General features: G+C 43.6%; 1 protein-coding gene across 1 annotated transcript in view; it reads right to left on the reverse strand.

Annotated features, from left to right (window-relative positions):
* LOC148435660 (uncharacterized) overlaps window positions 1–15,246 on the reverse strand; it is a 149,681-nt gene that overhangs the window by 35,316 nt on the left and 99,119 nt on the right. The gene's annotated exons all lie outside the window — the stretch shown is intronic.

Consider the following 15,246-nt stretch of genomic DNA (forward strand, 5'->3'; position numbering starts at 1 on the left):
TCTCTCCCCCCACACCACCCCCTTTCAACTCCGAGATCTCAATTGGAGTAGTATTGTGACTGCTTCAATAAAAGATGTAGCCCCCTTCATTTTGTCTGGTTCTTCATTTACCCACATCACCCACCACCCCCATCATATTCTCAATCCCAAGACAAACACTCCTCCACAATTACAGGAAGAGCGCACCTTTCTCCTTTCTTTTCATTTACCAATAACAGGACCTGGTACTACTGCATGAAGGCGCAGCACTTCCCACACCCCACAACTTCCCACACTACCACCACCAATACACCATACCTTCCCGCCTGCCTACGCAGAAAAGCGCAGTTCAACAAAATCTAAACCATTATAGGTGGTATGTAGCTGCCGGCAGAATCAGTATGACCTACCGCCAGACCTAAGACAAGCGGATGAAATACCAATGCCAGAAGTCCGGCAGATGAAGATTCCCGACGGCGCCTGGTAAGTATCCTAACCCTCCCCTCTCCTCCCCTACTTCTGAGGAAGCCGCTGAGGTGTAAGAAGGCGGAGAAACGCGTAAAGAGACTGCTTTACAATCTACTGGCCAGTATTGATCCACTTAATTTCCTCCCGGGAGCACTGTGAGTACAGGGTTTAAAACTACAGCGGAGTATTTTCTGTCAGCGCTTGTATAGCCACTGATATGGAGTAAGGTATTGACTGCATGTGATACGTATACCAACTAACCATGCGGACACAGATTAACATCTAACAAGCTTATGACCGTATTTGCCTTCAGCTGACAATCCAAGTTATTCATGCATTTAAAAAGGGCTGTCCTTTTGCCTGACGTGACTGCTTGCTTATTATACTATAGATATCAACTATCTTTTCAAGCTTAATGATTCCTTTCTCCTCTCCGCTTGACTGACATTCTACAGCAATATAATCAAAGTTTTGCTTATACTTAAGGAACAGAAGGGATAAAGTTGTCTATAGAGGCAAAGAACACTGATTTAATAACTTTTCTATGCTGAAATCAAAATACAGCTATAATACCTTGTTCATTTTGCTCTTTTGGGGTTTTTTATATATTTTTTAACATCGGCCGATTGTTATTTTATATGTATTGATTTTTATATGTATTGTTTTTTATTTGATTAAATGTCCATATTAAAGTAATAATCTGTTGGCGCTGTCGAGTTTTCAGATTTGTTTCTGTTTTATATAGGCTTAGAGCACACGCCTAGTTTTGAAAGCAGCCATTGGTTATTTATTTTAAGTTATCTTATGTAATATTGTGCGCTCGATCTCCTACTTGTCGATATTTAGAAGCCTATCAGTCCCATGCCGGGAGAGTCAGGAAGCTGGCGGTCGGCATATCGACCGCCGGCTTCCTGACTGCATACCGCTGCCGGCTAGTGGTGATAGTTTTTAGTGTCAGTACAATCCCTGGACATCTGCATTATTAACGCTGTAAGGAAACGTGTGACCACAGCTGCTAGAATAGGAATTCATTGCGCAACTAAACAGCAACACGAGAAATTTACACTTCACCACGCAATACCTTAAAACAACGGTACCGTTCCTAGATCTGGCTGTACATATACAAGAAGGAAGGATACAAAGACCCCCTACACACAGACATGAACAGTTTTATCCTGGCATATAGGGAGCATCATCCACAGTGTTTGGACAACATTCCAAAGGGTCAGTTTATCCGTATAAGAAGAAACTGTTCCATGGTAGATAACTTCAAGAGGCAACAGAAACAACTAATGGAGAAGAAACATATAAAGCAATAATATAGACAGCGTATGAAGAAGTCTATAACAATGAAAGAGAAACATTGCTACAATATAAAAACAAAGGAACAAGAAATGCTATAAACAAATCAGTTTATTTCTTAACGGAAAACAACGCGGAATCTCGCAGCATAAAAATAATATGTAATAAACATTGGAACATACAATGGAGGGATGAGACACTTAGAGCAATTCTACCTCTGAGACTCAGTAATACTCAGAAAGGCTCCTGATATCAGGAAACGACTGGTTCACAGTCACATAAACCCAGGAAATTCCCAACAAGCGTCAGTCACTAACCTACGGAAAACCAGGGGCTTCTGTTACTGTGGTAAATGTAAAAACAACACAACCAGTGACACTGTATATCTAATGTAACGAGAGAACTTTAGCATCTGACACTTCATGACGTGTGACACAAAGGGCACTATCTATTTACTAGAATGCCCGGGTGGAATGTAGTATGTGGGTAAGACCACTAGTCCTCTGACACAAAGGGCACTATATTTACTAGAATGCCCGGGTGGAATGCAGTATGTGGGTAAGACCACTAGTCCTCTGACACAAAGGGCACTATCTATTTACTAGAATGCCCGGGTGGAATGTAGTATGTGGGTAAGACCACCAGACCTCTGACACAAAGGGCACTATCTATTTACTAGAATGCCCGGGTGGAATGTAGTATGTGGGTAAGACCACCAGACCTCTGACACAAAGGGCACTATCTATTTACTAGAATGCCCGGGTGGAATGTAGTATGTGGGTAAGACCACTAGTCCTCTGACACAAAGGGCACTATATTTACTAGAATGCCCGGGTGGAATGCAGTATGTGGGTAAGACCACCAGACCTCTGACACAAAGGGCATTATCTATTTACTAGAATGCCCGGGTGGAATGTAGTATGTGGGTAAGACCACTAGTCCTCTGACACAAAGGGCACTATATTAGAATGCCCGGGTGGAATGCAGTATGTGGGTAAGACCACCAGTCCTCTGACACAAAGGGCACTATATTTACTAGAATGCCCGGGTGGAATGTAGTATGTGGGTAAGACCACCAGACCTCTGACACAAAGGGCATTATCTATTTACTAGAATGCCCGGGTGGAATGCAGTATGTGGGTAAGACCACCAGTCCTCTGACACAAAGGGCACTATATTTACTAGAATGCCTGGGTGGAATGTAGTATGTGGGTAAGACCACCAGACCTCTGACACAAAGGGCATTATCTATTTACTAGAATGCCCGGGTGGAATGCAGTATGTGGGTAAGACCACCAGTCCTCTGACACAAAGGGCACTATATTTACTAGAATGCCCGGGTGGAATGCAGTACGTGGGTAAGACCACCAGACCTCTGACACAAAGGGCACTATCTATTTACTAGAATGCCCGGGTGGAATGTAGTATGTGGGTAAGACCACCAGACCTCTGACACAAAGGGCACTATCTATTTACTAGAATGCCCGGGTGGAATGTAGTATGTGGGTAAGACCACCAGACCTCTGACACAAAGGGCACTATCTATTTACTAGAATGCCCGGGTGGAATGTAGTATGTGGGTAAGACCACCAGACCTCTGACACAAAGGGCACTATCTATTTACTAGAATGCCCGGGTGGAATGTAGTATGTGGGTAAGACCACTAGTCCTCTGACACAAAGGGCACTATATTTACTAGAATGCCCGGGTGGAATGCAGTATGTGGGTAAGACCACCAGACCTCTGACACAAAGGGCATTATCTATTTACTAGAATGCCCGGGTGGAATGTAGTATGTGGGTAAGACCACTAGTCCTCTGACACAAAGGGCACTATATTAGAATGCCCGGGTGGAATGCAGTATGTGGGTAAGACCACCAGTCCTCTGACACAAAGGGCACTATATTTACTAGAATGCCCGGGTGGAATGTAGTATGTGGGTAAGACCACCAGACCTCTGACACAAAGGGCATTATCTATTTACTAGAATGCCCGGGTGGAATGCAGTATGTGGGTAAGACCACCAGTCCTCTGACACAAAGGGCACTATATTTACTAGAATGCCTGGGTGGAATGTAGTATGTGGGTAAGACCACCAGACCTCTGACACAAAGGGCATTATCTATTTACTAGAATGCCCGGGTGGAATGCAGTATGTGGGTAAGACCACCAGTCCTCTGACACAAAGGGCACTATATTTACTAGAATGCCCGGGTGGAATGCAGTACGTGGGTAAGACCACCAGACCTCTGACACAAAGGGCACTATCTATTTACTAGAATGCCCGGGTGGAATGTAGTATGTGGGTAAGACCACCAGACCTCTGACACAAAGGGCACTATCTATTTACTAGAATGCCCGGGTGGAATGTAGTATGTGGGTAAGACCACCAGACCTCTGACACAAAGGGCACTATCTATTTACTAGAATGCCCGGGTGGAATGAGGTATGTGGGTAAGACCACCAGACCTCTGACACAAAGGATAGGAGAGCACAGAAGGATATCAGTAAAGGTTTTGAGTTACACAGCGTCTCACAGCACTTCAGTGAAATATAATCAGGATCCCAGCCTCATAACTTACATAGCAATCCAGAAAGCCAGAAAGTATAACCTAATTGGAGGGGAGGAGACTTTAATAAGATGATAAGCAAATACGAAATAAGATGGATAACAACATCATCCACAATGACACCCAATGGTCGAAACAAACTATACTCTAAAGATATAGAACCTGCTTCACCAGATATGGCAATCATAAGAATAGTGCCCACCTTGTCACTTATCCATCCATTAATCAGGTTATCAAATCTGAAATTGAGACAGGTAACAAGATTCTGCATGCACTAGCTATAAGTACGTGACTGTAGTCCCACATAAGAATTATAATATCGATACAGACCACTCAGCAGAAGACAAATCATGGATAGTTTAATTTTAGAAATACATATGCAAATATACTTATCTTCTGGACAAAATATTTGTGTCAAACTAATATGTAAATTTAGATTTATTTTCCTGTATCAACATGTGCAACTTTTTATCATATCCTTGTTTTATCCTCACAACTTTCCCCCACATGCAATCCCTGTCATCAATCACAACAATCAAGACCCACAACAATCAAGACCAAACCATGCCCACATGGTGGCAATTGAACCAATGGGAGATGATATCCACTCGATCCAGGAAATACAAATAAGAGACCACGGATCAGTATGACATAACCCTTGGAAAGGCCAAACCGGGCCGAAGTGCCTTGGGCCACTCTACAGAATTGCCCTAACAATACTGAACCACCAGACCTCCCTCTGAAAGCCAGGATGCGGAGACTGCAGAAGGACCCATAGTCACAGACAATCTGCCAAGGAGACGGCGCACACTCCGGTACATGACAACAGAGAGCCCACCCGGTGAGGACATGGTAAGTGCTGATGGTTGACCTCTCCCTATTCTAACAGCTGTGGTCACGCTTCCTTACAGCGTTACTAATGCAGATGTCCGGGGATTGTACTGACACTGATTACTATCACCATTAGCCGGCAGCTACATACTGCCTATAATCACCAAGGACACTCAGGAGTTCATAAGACATCGAGACCCTGCAGCATCAGCCATTGTCCTAACCCACATAGTCACTATGCTAGCACCTTATTTTGGCCATAACTGAAATGAAAGTCAGATGTGAGTACCCAGGCAGCGTCCCGCGCGCAGATTAATCCCAAAGTACTTGCCTACTGGTAGGATTTGTATGTTCATAGGTAATCGATGCGGCCGTTTTGCAGAGATGGGTGTTGTGCGGTGGATGCTTTGATGTTCTGCGCTGGTGGGTCGTCGGACCGTGGAAGGCACTGTGTGCCCTGCGGGAGCTTGCCAGACCGGTGGGTTGTGTTCAGCGGGTGTGCAATGCCCACGTCGTATGCTGGGTGCTTGGTCCCCTAGGCCTGCTGGTGGCTGCAGTCCAGAGCGCGAAGCTGGCAATGGGGACGGGTTCCTTCCTCCGAAGGCACGCTGGTCTAGCCTGTGGATCTTGGCACCCTTGGGGTGAGCACACTGATGTGTCTTCTGCTGTCGGTGCCCACGTGCGATGGCTGGTCTGCAACCTGGGGCCAGTCTGTGGGGTTTGTTTGACCGGTGGTCGGGGTGCGCCTCTGGGTACGGTGAGAGGTGGGTCTGGCAGAGGACACCGGTAGTTGGTGGTGCCACGGTGGTTCTGGCCAAGGCTTGGCTTGTGTGGTCGCAACCGGGGTCTTCAGCTGCAGGGAGGTGGTGAGGAGGTGGCACGATCCCGTGGTGCGGGAAGGGGCGCTGAGGGGTATGCAGGGAGAGTGTTAGAGAACTGGGGTGTCTCCAACACATTTAGGCAGTATTCTGGCTTCTTCAAGGAGGTAGACAAACACACCCCAACAATTACAGGAAAAGCGCACCTTTCTCCTTTCTTTTCATATACCACCTATAATCACCAAGGATACTCAGGAGCTCACCATCGAGACCCTGCAGCATCAGTCATTGACTTAACCCACGAGGTCTTTATGCTAGCACCTTATTTTGGCCATAATTTCCCTCCCCAACCTGCTCCCCCACAGTGCACAACTGTCCATGTAAGCTACACCCCCCCTTCCTATGTACGGTCATCTGTATTGATTGCTTGTTGTCTGGTTTTGCTCTTTTGTGTGCTCTAGGCTAACACCTACACCTGCCGGCCTTATATCTATATATATTTCATTTGTTTTTTCATGATACTGCATCAATATATATTCAGCTTATATGATTAACTTTACCCATATTGCACATCAAATGTTCTTATAATTATTAAAGAGCAATTTATCTAAGGTTTATCTGTTTAAGCCGCTTAAAAAATGCACTCTCCAAGTCTGAGTCGCGTTGTCAGCCTAGATGTGAATGGCTGAATCGCGGCAGGAGGGTGCCTTGGATATGGCGGTAGTCCCAGTGCAGGCACAGGTGAGTGTGGAGAATAGCGGCTGATGAATCCTGGCGTCAGGCGGGTTCAGCGCTGTGTATCACGGGCTAGTAGTGTTAGCTGTGAGTGCCCCAGTAGTGTTAGTGGCTCGCTCCTGAGAGGTGATGCGGCGTCAAACCTGGCAAGCCAGGCTGATTCACAGCTGGAGACGGCCACAGGGAAAAGTAGTCCCAGTGCAGACTCTGGAAATTGATATAGGTGGAATCCATAGGTGAAGGGTTTCCAAAGCTGGAGAGCCAAGCGGCAGTGTGACAGAGGTGTGTCTGTAATCCTTTAACGCGTTTCACTGCAAACAGCAGCTTTATCACAAAGGCAGCATGAATGGCACTGACATGAGTATACCCTATTTATACCCTATTTCATTAATCAGACACTTGCAGGTCAACACCTGTCTTATGTCAATCAATAATTAGTGCATATGAAAGGGAACAACAGTTCAAGTACTTGGTTAAAGGTTATTTGGTTAGATATAATGTCTATATAGATGAGTTAATAAAGAAAAAATAAAATACATAATACTATATGAATCTCTAAATAAAATAAATCAAAATAATAATAAAAATTATAACACCATATTATAGACGTGCTTATTAGTGGTGCAGGTTGAGCCTCAGTCTATCCTGTAATTGGGGCTTATTTTCTACCTTCCAGCTGTATAGAAAAGCAGATGTGCAGGGACATGAATACACATGAGATAAGAACGTGCACACACACATGGCACATAATAACCATAGTCCTGGGGTCTTCTCACCAATGATATAATACATAAATAGGGGATGAGCTGTATTATTAGAGAGATAAAGGAAGAGATGACAGTAATAAAGCAGAGTTTATGCTCTTTTCTGTAATTCTTCAGTCCTCAGGGTGATCAGATTATTTCCCCTGGTTAGTACATAGAACCTCTCTCACCTCTTTGTACCTGATTCAGAAAGTGAAGGATATTTGTTTAATTGATGACATCTCTGGTCATTTACATATTGGACACAATAATTGGTGCTGAGAGGACCTTGGATACAGGAACCTGATGGCTTTTGGTCTGGTTATGAAAAAAAATTAATTGCTTCAGTTCTATTTACTGTTAAACACACTCAGCACCATAGTTGCACTACAATAAGAATTGTCCATTCATTGTGTAAGATGTACTGTTTGACTGTATTAAGCTAGAGTCATGTCTACCCCCTTGAATAGCAAATAGGAAATCTCCAATGAAGGCCTAATATTTGTAAAAAAGAACCCAACGCGTTTCACCCACTATGCTAGTTGTCAAAGCTTTGACCATTACAATAGTGGTTGAAATGAGTCGGTAGGTGAGGGTGATTCTCTATTACAACAAGCTACTTTCCAGAGGTTGGCTGGCAGAGGCAGCATAGTATAACCAAAGTCCCAGGGTATAACATTGTACTGGTTTATATTCTTTATGTGCTTGCAATAGCCTAAATATGGTAGGCAGACTAACAAAGACTTATTGTATGCTGTTATTGTTTTGTATTTTATATATGATTGGTATGATTTTGTGTACTTTTTTATAATAAAATGACTTCACAAGATGCTCTCTGTTTTTTTTCTGTTTCAAAAATTGGGAAGTCTTGGAGACACAGTTGATATAATTTATGAAGACAAGTATTTGGAGTCCAGAGAGGTGAGGGAGCTGGGAAAGTTACATATTATACATCACTCTCATATAATCATTGAGAAAATAAGTGCATTACCATACAGTGAGACCATATGCTATGCCACCGATATCTGTGTCTGTGACCAGATGACCTCCACTCACCAAGTGATCACAGATTACCTTGATCAGACTGGATCTTGGAGTATTAGGGATTCCCTCTTACCATCATTAACCACCTGTTACTGACTCTGCCCACTGTGCCATGGACAGGTAACATGCTGCCACTAAACTACATCAGTGCTTGGAGACGCTTCTCCCAGGCATCTACGTCACCACCTGGAACCACCTACTGCTCTGTATGCATTGATATGCTGCTGCCACACCTCATAGATGATAGCTGATTGGCACTGGTCCCTCACCATACACCAGGTACTGCACAGTAGTTGGCAGAGGGCTTGTGCTTTTAGACACTGGGCTCAATTCCAGAACAGCTGGAGAACAGAACAGCGTTTGTCATGTTGATACATCTTGTAAGAGTATACATGTTTGCGCAATGGACTAGGCCAGTAGTCGTTACCTGTTTGATGACCACAGACGTCTGGATTGATCGGCTGGGACCTGGTATCAGGGCGCAAGCGTATGTATTTGGCTGTAACCTTATATGATAATTGTATTTACGCTCATTGTCTAGATCAAAGCGTGTATTTCTTTTTGTTGAATAATATAACTTTTTGTACTTTGGACCACAAATGGGCTGGTCTGCAATTATTATTGTGTGCAACGCTAAACAGCAACTGTAGAGGTTTAGAGATATGTAGGATTCAGTAGTTGGGGGCTTCGTCAAGTGAGATCACGCTACTACTTACACGATAAACACACGGTTAGCAGTCCCTCACCAAAAGGGTGGATAAGGCACCATAAGCAGGCAAAGACGCATATGCCTTTGAAAACCTGCTACCACTTGGTTGCTGAGAGACCGTTGTCCATATATCGTTGGAGGTCAAGGAGCGGTGATTAGAATCTAGGGACAAAGGAGGAAAAGTTGTTTTCTTTCATTGTTTAAAGTTTTTGCGTTAGAGGGTAATTAGCACAATAGCGTACACGTGTTTCCGGGAGTGCTGCTGCTTGGTCAAACAAATTGTTTTAATTTGCACTGTTGTATTGTTAGCGTGATTACATTGTTCTAAGTCTTCTAATCATACTGCTATACCTGGGATAAAGTGTTTCTATTCTGCGCCGAATGAGTGTTTGATATACGTATATTGTGTTGTGGAAATAGGCGATACTTTGTATTCCCTATTTAACTTCTAGGCGGTACTGTGTGTTCCCTAGATTTGTACACACGGCAGGTGTATTGCAGCAAGGACAGTGATTTTGTACCTTGAATAGAAAACAGGGTGGGTTTCGTTCGGCTCTCAGTGTGATTGTAAAGTTCAGCGATCAGTTAGGGTTGTTGAGATTTGTAATTGAACCGCACGGTTGTGGCATATCGTGATTGTGAATTGAGTAGCAGTGGGTGAAATCACTGAAAAGGGGAGGGGTTATTGGAACTCTTACATGCTAGCAATGGAAAGTATCCGAGAAGGGATTATTTGTTTGTAGAGGTACTGTGTGTTCTCTCAAGGATAGGGTTACTTTGTGTTTGACTATCCAAATCTTCCTGTTGTACACTAGCTGAGTGTGTACAGTGGGAAAGGAGTGCGTAAACGTTAGCTTTTAATTGTTTACCGGTCCACATTACCTAAGCTGTTTTAGACGTTTTTCCCAGATGGGAGTTACAGTCCTTGGGAATGGTCGATGATGCGTTGCTTTTGAGAGGGCCGATGGGGTCGGCAAGACATATAATGTATACAAAGCACGGTGCAGATGCAGTTGCACATTGCGATGTATGGGTTAAGATGACCAGGAAGTGTGTTAAACCTTTTCCTAGAGTTGGAAGTTTTGATGTGGAGATATTGAACAATGTGAGGGATGGTATCTGTATGGTGAAATCCCTGAGTAAAAGAGTAGAAAATAATGATTGTTTTAAGTTGTGGCAGCATGAGGGCAACACATGGCTTAGCAGTGTGCACACGGCGCAAACTTGCGCTGTGGCCACGACGCAGGGAAGCATACACGCAATGCAGAATAGCGGCATCGGTGTGACGCCAGGAAGCGCGCACGCACAGCAAGGTAGCATTATCAAGAGTAATGCTGGTGGTGCAGGTGCACCTCCACCACCTTATGCGGATGACGGTGAAGGTACAGCCAAATTTAAAAATCATAAAAATATAATAAGCAACTTGTACCCTATCCTGAGTAACTATAAGGAAAATGTTTATAATGCAGATGATGAACCTGTTGTTATGTCCGCCATTTCCCTTGCAGCCCAAATGTTAAATCTTCCACCATCACACACACATGCAGCTCCACCCACGTCAGAGGTAGTGATGTCCTCATCAGTGCCTCCATCAGGGAGGGCCCCATCAATTGAGATGATAGTGGTGAGCAGCGATGATATGGATACCGAGGTTAAGGAAGAACTGTATTACAACCCTGAATTAGAATGTACTGTATGACAATGTAATCTAGATTTGTTTGGCTATGCATAAATATATTGTTGATGTTATTTAAAACACCCTAGATAATGCTGTCCCAATTCCCCCTTCCAAACTTCCTTTTTAGGTTAAATAAGTTCCCACATCCTGCCAATGATCCCTTATGGATCCGCAGATGCCGTATAAGGGTTGTTCTACCCTCCTGGAGACGCATTATTTTGATGGTTCAAATGACCAGACTGTGTCATACCATAGTAACGTTAAACGGTATATTTTCATGCATGACTAAACTGATTTAAAGACAGGTTGTGGTAGCATGTGAATTGGCTATCAAAGGGTGGACTGTTGAAGTTGAATAAATGGTTGTGATCATTTGCAGATTTTTATCTGCCGATCACATCATCAATGGTTGTATTAAGAGCAAATTGGACGATACTCTGCGACTGTGCAATCCAGTGTGCAGAATTGCGTTCCCCTTAACCTTACTGACGCACACTTTACTATAGATGCACACATAGACGATCTCACAGACGCTATTATGCGAACGCACGTTTGCACCGTAGCAATTGTTAACATAATCATGTACAGCGCAAACTTGCGCTGTACACTTCCCCAACACATTGTGTATCTTTTTGCACTATAGACGCACAACGCATACTCTCATATAAATATAAAAACACATTGATAGGTGCCTATATACCCATTTAAGTACATGTGGATGCGCATGATCTTACTTAAGTATATACACATTGATGGCCTTATACTCAGTTTTAAATACAGACACACATTAGCGACCACAATCATATACACATATTTACATTGATAAAGGGTCCCTGCACAATATGGTTTATGTTAGAAATATAAGTTATAATATCAAATGCATATATTTGATATCTAAGGCATAGAGCAATGTAAACATATCATGTTTAGTATCCAACTGATGCTCTGTTCCTTTGCACGCTTCCGGTTCTGACAACGAGGAAGCCGCATAGTCTGTTCCCGAAATATGGATCATCGTATGAAATTAGAGTGGGAAATGTATGTATGCATTAAAGGGGTTACTTTTAATTAATTATGCAGCGGTAAAACGACACAAAGAAACAGCTCCAAGACCAAGCCATCCCCCTAATGACACTATATGAACTGTCCAATGACAAGATCAAGCTGGAATAAGAACCAATGGAATAGTGTTTATCTGTCCCCATTGTGTTGATACACCTTGGAAGAGTATATATGTTTGCGCAATGGCTAGGTCAGCAGTCATTACCCGTTTGATGACCACAGCCGTCAGGATTGATCGGCTGGGACCTGCTACCAGGGTGCCAGCGTATGTATTTGGCTGTAACCTTGTATGATAATTGTACTTGCGCTCATTGTCTAGATCAAAGCGTGTATTATTTCTTTTTGTTGAATAATATCACTTTTGTGCTTTGGACCCACAATTTGACTGGTCTACAATTATTATCGTGTGCAACGCTAAACAGCGACTTTAGAGGTTTATGGATAGGTAGGATTCCATAGAGTATAGGAGGAAGCAGACTGCTTTCTGGTTTTAGGCTGTACAAGCCTAGCTGCTTGCAGCGCTTGCTGCAACAGAGCAGGGGATGAAGCCATACTCTGACCTGAGTGGGCATAAATGTCCCTCCAGGAAAGATGCATAGGAGGCATAAACATGCTGCTGAGCGTACCCCATAGTAGGGGCCGGCGTAGGAGCAGATAACCGGTCCACAACCTGTACCATTAACTGGGAGAAGGAAGCCCATGGGGGTTCCTGACCAGAAGCTGGTAGATTTGACTCCTTGTATCAGTGACCACATAATCCATTCTGTTTGAAATCCTGAGATAACCCCGCCTTTCAGGCCATACATGAAACCAGCAAAGGGGCTTTCACCTCCTGCTTCTCACTTTCTTTGGACATAACAATATCCTTAATGTTATGCAAAGTAATATAATACAATGTGACAGTGTTTCACACCCCAAATAACCCACACACCTGTAGCAGAGGGTTTGAGAAACAGCAGTGATAGCTATAACTGAGTCATTCGAGAAAAAGACAGTTTAACATGCAGATTTCACAAGTCACATGCAATGCAAAAATATATAATATATATATGTAATAAGCTCTTAGTCAACTAAAAACAGCACACAAGGCCAAGTAGGATATCAAGCTCTGTATAACCTGGCCACCTAAGAGGTATACAGGGAGACTGACCAAACCTCCTGAGATTCATAGTCACAGAGAGCACCCGAGAGTGGTCTCTGGCTGTCTCATATACAGGGAGGAGCAACCCAGACGCTGGAAATCTCGACTCTGGACCAGCGTCTGGGGTCGTGGAGAAGTGCATACCTCCCCTAGGCTGTATGGATCCACCGGGCGCACTGACATATACATGGGCGCCGCCATTACCGTCCCTGGCTGCCAAGATACCGCAATGTCTCGGTGGTCTAGTGGGGGAAGCAGTTTACCTGGTTCATCACAACAGCGGCCTCCAGCAGGTCTCCACCGCCGGAGATACAGACTGTCACGTGGTTCCCCTCCGTCAGCGGCCTGTGGGGAGCCACCTTTCCTGCGTCCCCAATGTCTCCGACTGCAGTCCTGGGTTCAGCGCTCACTCCGCTGATGCTCGCCGAAATCACCAGTTCCCTCACATTACAGAAAATAAGCAAATAAACATAAAAAATGTCCCAGCGCTCCATGTGCTTAAGCGTCAGCAGTTACAATATCTGTGGACCTTCCAGGTCCTGGCACCCTAATGTTAACCACCACCCGGGCCTATCGCCTGGGCAGTTTGTCCGGCATCAGGAGCAAGGAGCTTCAGGTGTGTGGGAGTATTCAACGCTTCCTGTGCTCCAACTGGGTCTGTGTGAATGTGAAAACCTGGATTTCCACACCTACACTGCTAATGCAGAACGCACAGGTTTCACTCCAGCCTCCCTTGGAGGAAGCTGATTCCACCAGAATGTGGGCAATTAATGCTGAGGAAGCCACCAACATTTGGCAGAGGCGGAGAAACGCGTTTTTATGCTTACTATTTATCTGCTACGGAGATACCAGCTGACCGCACTCAAGACTTTTAGATCCCGTCTCCCTCTGTGGTCCGGCTGTCCAAATTGTAAAGCAGCCGCAAAGCGCATAGCTTCAGAGGATACGCAGCCGACAGTGAGGAGAGGGGAGAGAGAACATACAAGTGGCACAATATACAGATTATCCCATTTGCCACTAAAATACCAGCTGGCCATATTTCACGTCCCTGGGACTCCCTGTCCCCAGGAGGTCCGGCTGTCAAAACTGTGGAAGCAGCCGGAATACAGAGGGTACAGAGCGGACGGTGAAGGAAGATACGGTAAATAAAAATTTTTTCATGGCCATGATTTTTTAAAAAAAAAGTATGCATGTACTTTTTAACGAGTACTAAGGACTCGTTTGTTAGCAGGATTAACTTCCTATGACTGAGTCTCCATTGGTTTTATTCAGCCTAAAAAGCTACGTTTTAAATTTAGTGCAGATTTATATGCAGGTAAACTGTTACAGGAGACGTTTGGAAACAGCTGGAAAGTCTGTCTGACTGGTGTAATATAAGTAGCATTATGAGGATATAATGTTGTATCTCCCTAGATCTAATTAAATACAGACAGCTGTATAACAGTGCTATTTAGATCAGAAGGAAAAATACGTGTTGTGAGAATACAAGCTATTGGATACTAAGGACTTGATTTTTTTCCACCGTCAAATCTCCTGTGTTGAAAGGACCTATATAAAAAGAAAGTTTAAAAACCATGTTCTGAAATTGACTGTGGAGAACTGTATTACTAAACACAGCAGAGAAATCCTGTAGTGTCAAAACACACTGACACACGAGTATCCGTTTCTTGTCATGTTGCTAAGTGAGAAACAACTAGGGTAACAAATACTAATCATTGTAACACAAAGTTGCAATTAACACTGTGGATACATTTAACAAAGCTGTGACCATTACCCAGAAGTTACAGTATGCTAGGGGTGTTTCTTTCATCAGAATAAGGGATACATGTGGCCGCCTGAGTTTAGGTGTATTTATAAATGAAGGTACAATACAAATAAGTCATAATTTTTAGTAATTCTCAGAAATTTGTTTTAATTATTGCTGTATCTATATCTGTTCATAAATATTGATCAATAATATGTGCTAAAATAGCTGGCAATATCTATAAGAATCAAATTACAAAAAAAAATTCTATATTAACTGTGTGGCAACGCTTTCTATTTTCCGTTCTTTGTAATTCAGGTGAGAGACAACCCCTATCACCACTAATTATATATATATATATATATATATATAGTGAGCGGGTTCGGTTCTACTCGGTTCCGTTCGGGTGTTTTTACCGAATC

Source organism: Taudactylus pleione, unplaced genomic scaffold, assembly GCF_031769625.1.
Source record: "Taudactylus pleione unplaced genomic scaffold, aTauple2 ptg002133l, whole genome shotgun sequence".
NCBI lineage: Eukaryota > Metazoa > Chordata > Amphibia > Anura > Myobatrachidae > Taudactylus > Taudactylus pleione.